The sequence below is a fragment of the Corvus hawaiiensis genome, chromosome 3 (assembly GCF_020740725.1).
Source record: "Corvus hawaiiensis isolate bCorHaw1 chromosome 3, bCorHaw1.pri.cur, whole genome shotgun sequence".
Taxonomy (NCBI): Eukaryota; Metazoa; Chordata; class Aves; order Passeriformes; family Corvidae; genus Corvus; species Corvus hawaiiensis.
The window spans coordinates 51849253-51861850 of NC_063215.1; the positions used below are offsets into that span (position 1 = coordinate 51849253).

The 12598-nt window shown below is 38.7% G+C and overlaps 1 protein-coding gene across 1 annotated transcript in view; it reads right to left on the bottom strand.

Moving 5' to 3' along the window:
- MAN1A1 (mannosidase alpha class 1A member 1) overlaps positions 1 to 12598 on the bottom strand; it is a 143193-nt gene that overhangs the window by 107044 nt on the left and 23551 nt on the right. The gene's annotated exons all lie outside the window — the stretch shown is intronic.

A 12598-nucleotide genomic window follows, 5' to 3' on the forward strand; every position in this document is an offset into this window, starting at 1 on the left:
AACCCAGCACAGGTAGTAACAGTAGAAGGATGGCAAAGTGGGCAGGCAGAACACCTAGAAAATGTTTTGAGTGTTTTACGATACAATCTTTTGTGACTATAATTCCACCGGTAGCTACTTTCACATGCCATTTTGCACAAAGAGACGAAAACCTTTACTACTAAACATATCACTACAAAATCATGTTTTGCACAAGAAGAGGTGCAGCACAGATAAATACTGCTTTGGAAAACAGCCTTGCCGAGCCCAGCACAGCAGTGCTGTGCTAAGAGCAGGGGGCATCCACACCAGAAGCCAGGGGAGTGGGTTGACTCAAGAACAGCTCACACTCTCCACCACCATCACCAGACACAATTGGTCTGAACTGTCCTTTTTCAAGGTGGTCCAGGTGCATGGCCAGGAGCCCACATGCCCCTCCCCAAAAATGACGTGAGAAGAAAGCACACAGCTCTGCAGGCCTGATGATGAACCACTGGCACTCCAGCAGGTCCAACACCTCCCTTTACCATCCACCACTTTTAACACCTGCTCAAGAAGAGTCTTCTTTAAAGGCCACCACAAACAGCATGACTTTATGTAACAGAAAGAAAGATATTGCCTCCTTGCTGTCCCTCTTCCCCTCTTCCACAAGGCAGAGTAGTGCTGGGAATGCCAGAGGTCATCTTCTAGACAAAAAGTGACAATTTCAGACCTTTTCAAAGATACTGCTTCAGGCTGTCAGATGACAACACTGCTCTGCCCTTGCTTTCAGACCTCTTCTTGAGGCCATGTGTGTCAAGGATAATTCTGTTAAATAACAGTTATAATTCTAAATTTAAAAGCAGCAGCCTTGGGACATGCTGATAATAGTAATCCTGCACTTTCTCCCTTCCTCTTTCCTTTGCTCAAACCACAAATAAATTATGCCAATTAAAAATCTGCATTAAGCCATACTATAATAAATGACAACAAATTTTCTAGAATACTGCTATACTTGTGAGAATAAACATTTCTCCGCTATTAATGGGAGAAAAAAATCCATGTTTATCCTGCAGGAAAATTCATGGATGTTTATCTACACTACAGGTACAGCTTTACAAATACAAAAATTGGCACCTGCAGTTAATATATAAGCATTTTCAACCAAAAGATTAGCCTGCTGTCAGATCTCAGCTGAAAGGCAGCAAGTCAGAGGCCCTGTGGAAATGGTCTCAGGACACGGATGGCAATGATATGCCGGATGACAGGAGCTGTGCCCATTGCTTGACTTCATTGCGGAATGGCTTAGGAGCTCTCCCAGGATAGGGCTTTTTGTCCCAAAGCAGAACTGGTAATAGGCAGCCAACTGGCAGGCTTTATGATTATGGGGCATTCCCAATCCATGGCTACAAGGATCAAGACTACATGAAACCAATCGTTTGTCCACAGCATATTTACTAATTTACCAATTGAAATTTTCTGGTAATTTTGTCTATTGTACAAGGAGGACTTATTCTGCCCTGTCATCATAGCCCAGACCTGCAAGTTCAGTTTTAGATTTTGACGTACGAATTCCCAGAGATTTCAGGAGGCTAAATCCTATGCTTTCTCAAAGCTTATTTTCTCATGTAATCACATCAGAATCTTTTCATTTGCTTAATCATAATCAGGGAACGCCACACAAAAGGGCTTTTGTTTTTATATACATTAAACTTGTAATTAAGTGGTCTGAATCAAAGGGTCTAAAGATGCCATATTACAACAACATTAAAATTGCTCAAATCAGTAGCAACATTGTCCTCTCATTTCTCCATCCTTTTTCTCCTAGCACAACTGTGCTCCTTCTCTTGCATAAGAAATGCAGTGGTCATGCATTCCTAAACCAAGTCAATTCATGAAACAGAAACTTTTGCAAGTGAGATTCTTTTTTTCAGGATCCTTTTTGTCTTGCCTGATTCCCCAAGTCAGATTGCCATGAGTATCAGAGTTACCAAGAGGGAAAGGCAGGAACAACTCCAGACCAGTTCAGCCTGGCCACAACAGTCACAAAGTGTGTGATGCCACAAGATGTTTTATATGCAATCCCTTGCCTTTAGTTTTTCCCCATGGACTGACACTTCAATCATATTGTATCATAACTGTATGTGTGATTTGGTAGCAGAACCCACTCTGATTACCCTATTGCTCATCAACCCGTAGCTAGTAAGACAGGAAGATAACCCAGACAGTAGACGCTATCTTCTAATAATATTTATTATTGTGTGCTAATGAACAGCAAATAGGTTGTTGGGGTTTTTTTTGCAAAATTTCCTCCCATTCTGCTAACTACTCAGGTACATTTGCCTAATTGCTTCCTAGGAAATTACAATGCGTGGATCCAACAAGCCAAGAAGACAGAAAAAAATACAAACTGAAACAAAAAAAAAACCCCAACAAACCCCCTGAACAAACAAAACCACAAACAAACAATAAACCAAAAAGCATCCCTCCCCCTAAACTTTAGGAAATATTCCAGTAGTAAAAACCCTACCAGAATTTACTGAGCAGGAGACCTGAGCAGATTCATCTCTTTTGGCTAATCAAAGCGTTCTTTAGGCCTCTTCCAGAAAGCCTAGATTTAGTCAAAACCACTGAGGTTAGTGAGTAAATTTATTCCTAAGAAAGTGTACCTTTAGAACATTCTTGCTTTACACATTTGGGAATTTATGAACATACATTGAAAGCAAAAGGCAGCTCCAAAAGCAGTCAGTGAGCCCTCTAGTGTTTCACAAGAAATGAGTCATTCCAATTAGACACAAACGTGAATGGCTGTTTAGAAAAAAAGTTACTAGCACTTAGTGTTACTGTGTTACTGGGCAAAGAGCCCGCAGATACAGCAGCCAAAGAACCCTCTGTAAATCAATACTGCCGTGCTACACAATCGAGTTTGGGCATCTAACCTGTCAAGAGGTCTCAATTTCTAGCATTCAATACATCAGAAATACTCTACATTCCTTCCCCCACTGTGGAAATTACAAAACTATACTAAGTTTCCCACTGCATTAACTTCCTATTTGTTAATAGCTTAATTTTCTATGTAAGAATGAAAAGGTTCTAAAATATTAAGGAACAATTTTAATAGACCCAGCTCACAGGTAGTTCTTTGCTTAAGCAAAACTCCTAGCACCGGTACTTTGGGAATGAATTTTAACAGGTTTTTTTGAGAAATCCATCTATCTTTGCAGTCTTCACCCTTCTGTTTGCATGGGATATCACCAAATCATTATCTCCTGATTTTTTTCTTGGTAATTCACAAAGGGTCTTTTGATCATGTCTCTGACTACTTGTACAAGTGCTGTTGATCACTTGAAATTTCTAAAGATCACAGTTACTGAGAACATCCGGTATATCAACACAACATTACTGATGCTGTTAAAAAGAGAAATTCACAATGAGGGAGAGTCTCTACAGTATAACTAATAAAATTATATTTCAAATAATACCTTATTACCCTTCCAGAATGTTAATAGGCAGCATTACACTTGCATAGAAGCATCCCTCAGTCCTTCTAGTTTTACTATATGTTAAAAAAAAATCACAGAATGGTTGGGATTGGAAAGGAGAGATGATCTGGAGATCAACCACTTCCAGTCCCTGTGCTAAAGCAGGTTCACCCACAGCAGGTTGCACAGGACTTTCATCCAGGCAGTTTTGAATATCTCTAGAGGAGGAGAACATCTTGCAGTAGAGATGTTTTTCCTCACATTCAAACGGAACTTCTTGTGTTTCAGTTTGTGCCCAGTGCCACTTATCTTGCTGCTGGGGACCACTGAAGAATCTAGTCCTGTCCTGCCCTTAAGATATTTGTATGCCTTGATAAAATCCCATCTCAGTTGTCTCTTCTTCAGGTTAAACAGGCCCAGCTACTTCAGCCTTTCCTCAAAAGTCAGAGATGCTCCAGTCCCCTCATCATCTTCATAGCCCTTTGCTAGGCACTCTCCAGTAACTCCTTGTCTTTCTTGAACCGGGGAGCCCAGAACTGGACACAGTTCACTGAACCTCAAACTCTAGAAGAGCCTGACAGCTCCTGGTGAAGCCCATGCCTATGTTAGCAAAGTCTGTTTGTGATGGAGTCCCACCTCAGGTCCCTCACAGTCAGATGAACAGCTGAAGGTTTGACCAGCTAGGATTGTTTCACTAGTAAGCTTGCTGCTTTTCCATCTTCAGAAAAAAATGGGGCACAGATTTTTACGTATGAAGTCATAAAATGCCAAAGCATTACCTCCCACTTGTCTTGGAGAATAATGAAGTGTGCTACTGTAATTGCTACCAGCAAAGCCACTTAGAAGAAAAAAGTGAATGTCTGACATTATGCACAAAAGGACCTGTGCATTTCTTTAAAAGCAGCATTTTTAAATACAATTTTAAAACCCTTCTCAACCCACTCAAATAAGTAAAAAAAAAAGTAAAGTACAAACCCCAGCAATTTGTTCTGTGAAAGCAGAAACAACAACCTTTCCTACAGCCATAATATTGGCCAACTAAAAGATTATGATAATGCACTCCCAGTTGTTGGTATTTTAGTTACTGCCATCTTTCAAAGCACTCTAACACAACACCTAGAGAGGATATATAAGTCACTTGTAATTTACAAAATACGCTCTATTCAAACAGGAGCGCACTGACAGAAAACAGCGATGCTGAATCAGCACAGTAATAGTCGTATTTAGATGGAAACTACTGCAGTACCAGGTGGAGTGAAAATAGTAACTTAATAAGGTTTATTTTTAGCAGTTACATATAAGTGGGGGAGATGCCAAAGAGGATGTCAGGAAAAGAACGGGCATATTAAAGGAAAAAAAGGATTAATTGCATGAAACAGTACTATCTTGACCTTTTTAACCATTTAAATCTTGCCAAAACAGAGGAGGAAGGTGGAAAACTAAGATACTGAAAGTTCAAGAAATGAAGAGACAAAAAAACCCCAACAGCTCCCTCTCAAATCAAACCTTCCCCCAACAAACCTCTGAAGAAAATGCAACAGTTTATCTAGTCTCCATTAACTCCCACCCCTACCTTAAATAATCTTCTCTATCTCAGTTTACATTGACCTTTCTACACATTTAAATTATTCTCACCTTTTAAACTCCTTACTAGAACTGCATGTTCACTCAGCCTAGTCTCCCTGCACCTTCTCTCCTTGATGCTGTAACTAAAACAGCATTTTTCCACAGTATCAGCAAGGGAGATGAAGGAAGTCCCTAGAATTAGTAAGATTAGTAAGAAACCTCAACAGACATTCCACTTGAACTTTCCTCATGTACAAATTAACTTGGATGGCTGATGACTGTTCTGGGTCTGGTTGGGATGGAGTTAGCATCCATCACTGCAGCACATATGGTGTTTTGAATTGGTGCCTGAAATAATGCTGATAACGAAGCAACACTCCGGCTGTTGCTGAACAGTGCTTGTAAAACAGCAAGGCTTTCTCTTCTTCCAGGTCCTGCCCCTTTTCCACTCCCCCTGAGAGGCAGAATGGAGGAGGTGCCTATAAGGTTGAGAGGGGACACAGCTGGGAAAGCTGACTCCAGTTGGTCAAAGGGTTATATTTCCTACCACATTAACATCATGTTCAGCAACAAAAACTGGGGTACAGGAAGGAAGACCAGTTCTCCAAGGTAGCTGCTGCTCAGCATCAGTCTGATTGTGGGAGGATATGAGTGATTGCCTTTGCATCATTTGTCCCTGCCCCCTCCTTCTTTCACCTAATAAATGGGCTTTATCTTGTTCCAGGCATTCTCTGGCTTTCATTCTTGCTGTTCCCTCCTGCAGCCCACCTGGGCCAGCAGCTGTGTGGATGCTCGGCTGCTGGCCCTGGTGAACTCACCATGGTGTCTCATGGCATCTTCAGTGCGGGAAGTTTGTGACCCCAACGCAAACCCCCAGCAGGTTTCTTTGTTCTGATGAAATATTACATCAAACATTAGCAAAAACTCAAGTTTATATTGTTACTTTCTGTTCCTATTACTGTTAACCAACAAGCTAACTAAGACTTGGTGAATCAGAATCACAGTAGGGTTGAGGTTGGAAGGGACTCTCTAATCGTAATTTTGCCCAAAGCCCAGTGAAAGACCTTTTCTCAACTGTTTTCACAGCTCCTGAGTACCAAGCAAATTGCAGCACAGCTAAAAAAATCATTCTACGAATTTATTATTAGCAAATGTAATATTACCTTTGAAATTATTGCCACCAATTAGGCTTTCTCTGTGAAAAGCTGTATGATCCCCCTTCAGCTGATTCACTATCACTTTCATAAAGCTATGCTGTATGTATGAAAGCTTTGTTTAATATGCTCTTACTGAATCTACTGATTACCACAGTGAGTAATTTTTGGAAATACACAGCTTTTGTTTCTTTAGTTATCAAAAGCATTACATTTGTGTTTCATCATCTTCACAATGGTATTTAGCATAACATTGCACTTTAAAGAAATACAAGTTATTAACTGAGTTTTTTGAGCTTCTGTTGAATAATAAGCATCTTGAAAACATGAAGTTATATGTGAATTTCCTCTGTATCTCCATACATAACACTTTTTCTAGGATTAGTAAGCACAACTACATTGAAAAATCATTTGTCAATTTCCTTGTTTCTGAGCATGATCTTTGTTATCTTTGTCAATATTCACATTACTGCTTTAGTAGCACCTTAAACCTCTTATTTCAGTCTTTTTTTTTTGCAGTTCTGCATGCAATCCTAACACATTCCAATGTCTTTTCCATCTGGAAATGTTATGATCACTAATAACTACCTTGACTTTTCTTTTTTTTAAGTAATTTTTATCAGTATTCACAGTATGTTCAGACTTGCTCTATAGTGGAAATTCTAGGTAAAGATGTAAGGTGTTCTACTGCAGTTACTCCTTCACTGATCAGTTCATAACCCTATCGAAGCAGACATGCAGCTATGACTAAGAGTGATACACGTCTCCTTTTGGCTCTTTCAGTTACTCTGTCTACTGTTATGCTGGACTGCTGACAGCATTCATTATAAGCAACTTTTCATAAAACAAAAACTAAAAGTTAACTTTTTAACTGAACACCAAGATTCACAAGAAAACTAGTTAAAACTGGTTTATATTCAGATCATGTCTTCTGGAGGTAGAATTGTGTCTCGAGTTTATTGTCGAACTAAACATTAGCCATTATAGTTGTCTGAATTTTAAGCTCTTTATTTTCTGTTACTATTTCTTACTCCAGAAACAAAGCTGAAAAAAAAAAATCTCAAATGTATAAAGGTTCACCTCAGTTGATACTGTTTATTTTTTTTCTCTTGAATCTGACAGAAGATACAAATGACAGACTCCTTTTCTCTATTGGCAGCAGAAATCTGTTTTTCTCCTTCAAGACACGTAAAATAAATCCTGTCACCATGAACCTTCATATAAATAATCACTTCTTATCTGTCAGCAGGAAGATTATTGCAAATCAGGAGCTTGACAGATTTTTGGTGTTTATAACCTCATTTCCTAATGGCATCATCCTGAGTTAAAAGCAAACCACACAGTGTCAATGTTTGTTTAACAGTCACTGCCAAAGTGTCACCATTTCTAATTTAGCAGGTGGATGACAACCATGCTCCAAAGCCCTGGCTGGCTGGAGGTGTTCCTGTGAGTGCTTCCTGATGGGACTTCCACGTAGCCAAGTAAAGCCAGAAAGGAGACTTTAGTATTAGTTAATGGGCCAGTAAAAAGGATTCCCAGTCACTGTTTTCCACTAAGCAGAAGACAAGGGTTTGGAGAACATTAAGGTGCTCACAGCTTCCTTGTGCATTGTGATAGGAATGAAGAATTCTTAACAACTCACAGGTTCATCCAGCAGTGCTGCCCACAGTGTAGGGCACTGCCAGACACGAAGTGGGGGAAATACCTGTAACTCTTGCCATGAGAATAGAACTAAGGTAGCCAAACTGATTTACAGGATTTTCCATTAATATTAAACATGCATATCATATCATTAAATCCTTTATATGGTTCTGTATGTAATGATCTGCATTAAAGGGATATGCAAGCAAAATCCTACCACTCCTCAGCACTTCAGTATCTTACAAATAATTAATTTCTTGCCCACAAAGACAAATTAAAATAAAAAATCTAGCATTTGCACAGAAAAAAAAGGAAGTAAGAGAAAAAGTAAAAATATTAAGGCCTATTCTGAGGATTAATTTGTCATTTGTATTGCAAAGCACTTCAAACTCCTCAAATTGAAAGCCTGACAGAAATGCTAAGTATTATTCCCTCATGTGTTAAGTTACAGATAAGCTTCTATTCTTGTATTTTCTATTCCTCACAGTAGCTTGTAAGCCTCCTTAGGACCGTATTAAACTATCTAACTAATATTCATCATATGCCGTTCTGGGCATCATTTATTAACCAGGGACAGACATTGCACAGTGCTTCATTCTGTTACTCATTCTAAAAGGAATCAATTATCCTATTAATTCTGTAACAAGAATTCTAATTAAAAGGTAACTAAAGAGAACAAGAAATTTGCAGGTAAGGTATTTTCTACACTTATTTTATTACTGCATATTTTATTTAATGCACAAGTACACAAGAAAAAAGAAACTATTTCATGTAAGAAATAACTAATAAGAACAGCAGCCCTTATACTTTGCTATGTCTGCGCCAAAAAAAAAAAGATAAATTAGTTCTTTTGAAAATTATGGTATGACATATGAAATTACTCCAAGATAACAAGCCACATTCTACTCATTTGCCAGGCATACCTCTCTTTGTTAGCAGTAACATACTGCTAAAATTACGAAGCTGGGCTATAGTGCTTTAACTATTGAATGGTTCATTTTAGTAGAAGTCACAGGGTGATAAGGCAGAGAAACTTGAAGGAAGTTCACCTGCGTACTTCATATATTAATATCATTTAGTACAAGCCAATAAGTCTGCTTCTTACCTGGCCATCTCACCAGGAAAGATACAAGAAAAGCAGCACAGAAACATCCTGAGACCCTTCCCTTGACTAATCAAAAACTAAGAAGGCAAGAACAATGTACAAACCTTCCCACAAAGAGCACTGTCCTTGCACTTTCTGTAACCAAAAGTCTGTCTAATTTTAGCCAAATGAAATCATCTATTTCAGGGAAATAGAAGAAAGTGTGGTTCAAAAAGTTTGCCTATATAGTTACCCAAATCTAACATAACAGCATTCTTCCTACCTTGAACCATCCAGAGTAGACCAGTTTTAGCTCAGTTTTAGATTCATTCACTTTAGTCCAGCTGTCTTCCACCAGAAGTATAGAAAACGAAGTAGATATGCAAGAAAATGCTATTTCCTTATCAAACTGAGGGGTTTGAATAATCTAATTTTTATTATTATTTTTTATTTCATCTCCCAAGTAAGCCAGAATTTGAGTATGTTCTGTAGGCATTTAAATAGTTTTTCCTGAAAGTATCTGCCTTGAAAGCATTAATTAAGATATTGTTGAACTGCTTCATCCTCCAGCTCTCAGTTACTAGTGGGTGAACCAACTACACATTCCCACTAACTACACAAGTTAGTGGAAAAAGAAAAGAAAATATAGTACTGAGGTGTAGTATTATGAAATTAAGCACAATTTAAATTAATAACTGAAAATATTCTTTTTCAACTTATTCCACTTGCCATTTATGTCTGAACACATGCACACATGAGACAGAAATCGTGAACTGTCCAAGTCATCCAGTTCCAAACAAAAGAGCAGTCTAAAGAACAAGCCATACAGCCTCTACCTTACAACTTAGCAACTGTTACCAAGATCTGCATTTCAGAAAAAAAATTAAGCCTACAGACTGTCACTCGAAACCACTGCATTTCTCCAAGGCTGTCTTCTTCAAACACTTAACCTAAAAAGTCAGATGGGCTCTTTAACAGATACACAGAACCTATTTTTTCACAGTTTGAATATCTATTTTTTTCTTAAATCTCTATGGTGGATAAATCAGTGATGCTCTAATGTTCCGGGTTTTTGTCTAAGAGACTCACTGTTAGCTATTTTTTTAAAGAACCAGATCACACAGATGTTTTGTGTTAATGAAACACCCATTAAAAGAGAAACATATCACGTCACAAGGTAATGTGGAAGAACTCAGGTCATTGTTCATTACTGACAATAACCAGAAAGAAAGCTCAAACATTTTCACTTAAAACAGATAAGCATCGAAGAGTTGTATAAAAAAAATGCAGAATTAGTAGCAGCCTCTGAAGTTCACGTGCAATTTGATTAATGTCATAAAAGGTAAGGAAAAAAGAAAGCAATTTGTGGAAATACTACTCTTATGAAGAATAGTGGTATACATAGACTCATCCCACTCAGTGTCATTTTTTTTTCTGTATCTACTTATGACTTGCTACAGTTTCCAAGAACTCCCAAGCTGAACAGTGTGAACAGTTCAGCTCCTGCACCTGCATGATACAATTATGCTTTTGTTCTCTTTTTCCTACTGTTCTTTAAGAAATTATTTGGTAAGGTTTGCTTCTAATTAGAATTTAAATTATTCATGGCATGGACTGCATGTCCTACTTGTTGTTAGGTACCTGGCACTCCATAGCCACGCTGCTAGTGAAGTTCCCAATCTCAGCAGGGGCAATGCAAATAAAAATATAAGCAATACAATAATAAGCAGTGCTATGCAATAGAACACAGCCACATGAAGTGATTAACATCAAGGTGGTTCAAGTTGCTGTTTCAGAGCATGATTAACATACAAAAATGAAGTAAGGTATCTTCACACATTTTGAACCTCAATCTCCCCTTAACATGCTTCCAAGTTTTATTCTGCCACTAAAGTCAGTAACAAACTTTTGGCCACCTTGTTAAATGGAAACTGTCAGTATACCCAGGTCTATCCAGCATGTCTTTTAAGACAGGAACAACAACTAAATAAAGCAACAGCAATCTTCCTGAAGTTTCCCCCCCCTTGCAAAATGAGTCTACATTCATCCCCCAATCCTGCTTCCCTATGAGGGAATCGGAAGTGACAAGACAGTATCCTTGATGGTAAGAAATTTTAGTTGTGAGAGGAATGCCAGACTGGCATTGAAAGGCAAAATTTCAGATGTATTTTTTAAGAGGAATGTTTCTTTAATTGTATTTTCTTTTATTTAATTGTATTTGATTGAAGCAAGTATTTCTTAATGTTTTTTTAATTGTCGTATTTTTCTTAAGAAGAAAAATTAAACAGTGAGCCATGCATTACTATTAGTAGATTTGTGGCCATTACCAACTTAAGTTAAATGGCTAATAACAGTAAGTAAAAATACAAACAAGCTATAAAAACCACTAGAGTTTCTCAGTTAATGAGAAACTTACTAGAGCTTGATGTGGTCCCTGACTTCATGAAGTGCAGGGCACTTTGAGTTTTCAGAAATGCTGGGTACTGCCAATAAATACTTCACCCATCCTCAGGCCATCAGCTTTGAAAAAAGGGCAGCTCTTCCTTTCCATTCCCCTCTCCTCTCTCCAGCATCCAGTTAGAGAAGCTGAAGTACTTCACTGCTACAGCTCATTATCGTGGCCACGATGAAACTGCACTTTCAGAAGTCAGAGAGCCTGTTCACTGAAGAGTATTTACATAGATTAATCAGATATGCAGCTGCTGCATGGATCAAGGGCTAAGTCTGCATCATTACCACTATGGTCAGTGAAGTCTCTCCAGCCTAATATCCTGGAATTAGGGCAAAAGGATGGGACTGTTTCCCAGAAGCTGAAAACCAGTCACAGGTGGGTCAAAAGCAGGTGATACTTGCAGAATGTGATGCAATGCAACCTTACCAAGTGACCAGTTTGGGGTGGGGGAAGGAAATCCAATCTGGGAGCCGGGGCTGCTGTTGGCAGAGGTCAAAACAGGTAGGAGAACAGGTCAGCAAGAACTTAATGAAATTTAGCGGGGTTCAGATGGTGGACAAGGACAAGGAGCCAGGAAGGGAGAGGTGTGGGCTGCCCAGGGTGGCTGTTCCAGCTCTGTCCTGCTGTGTTCCAGCACTGTGGAGGCACAGACCTAAGCAGCCCTGTCTGACCTTGGACGAAGGACCTTCTCACACCTCCACACCAAGTTATCCTGCAATCCCAACAAATTCAGTATAGGCTGCACATATTTACATACATTTTACAGGGCAAGTAAATTGACTTGCTTTTCCCGATCAACAAAGGTGCAACTCAAATTTCAGCCCAAGATTGTGGCTGTTTAAAATATTCCAGATGAAAATCATGAATTGTTAAAGCCTTTTCCCAGCCTTCAGAAATATTTCAAGGTATTTTCTATATTGAATAAAATACATCAGCTATGCAAAACACTACCAGCTCATTTCTGATAGGAAGTAAGAGCTATCTACTTATGGGATTAGTATAGAAAGATTCAAGAAGAACAGTTAAGATAGTCAAACCTTGGCAAAACGTGGTGAAGATCCACTGTCATCTACAAAGTCATGGTTTCTGCCCATTTCATATTTACATCTACTTATTTTGGTCAGGATTGATCAAACAGCTTTTCTAGGGCTGCATTTGATTTCAGAAAAAATATCATTTTAAGAAATATTTATTTCTGCAGCCCTCAAACTATCTCCAGGAAACACGGGCTGCATAGTAGCAAATTTTCTAAGGTGAAAAT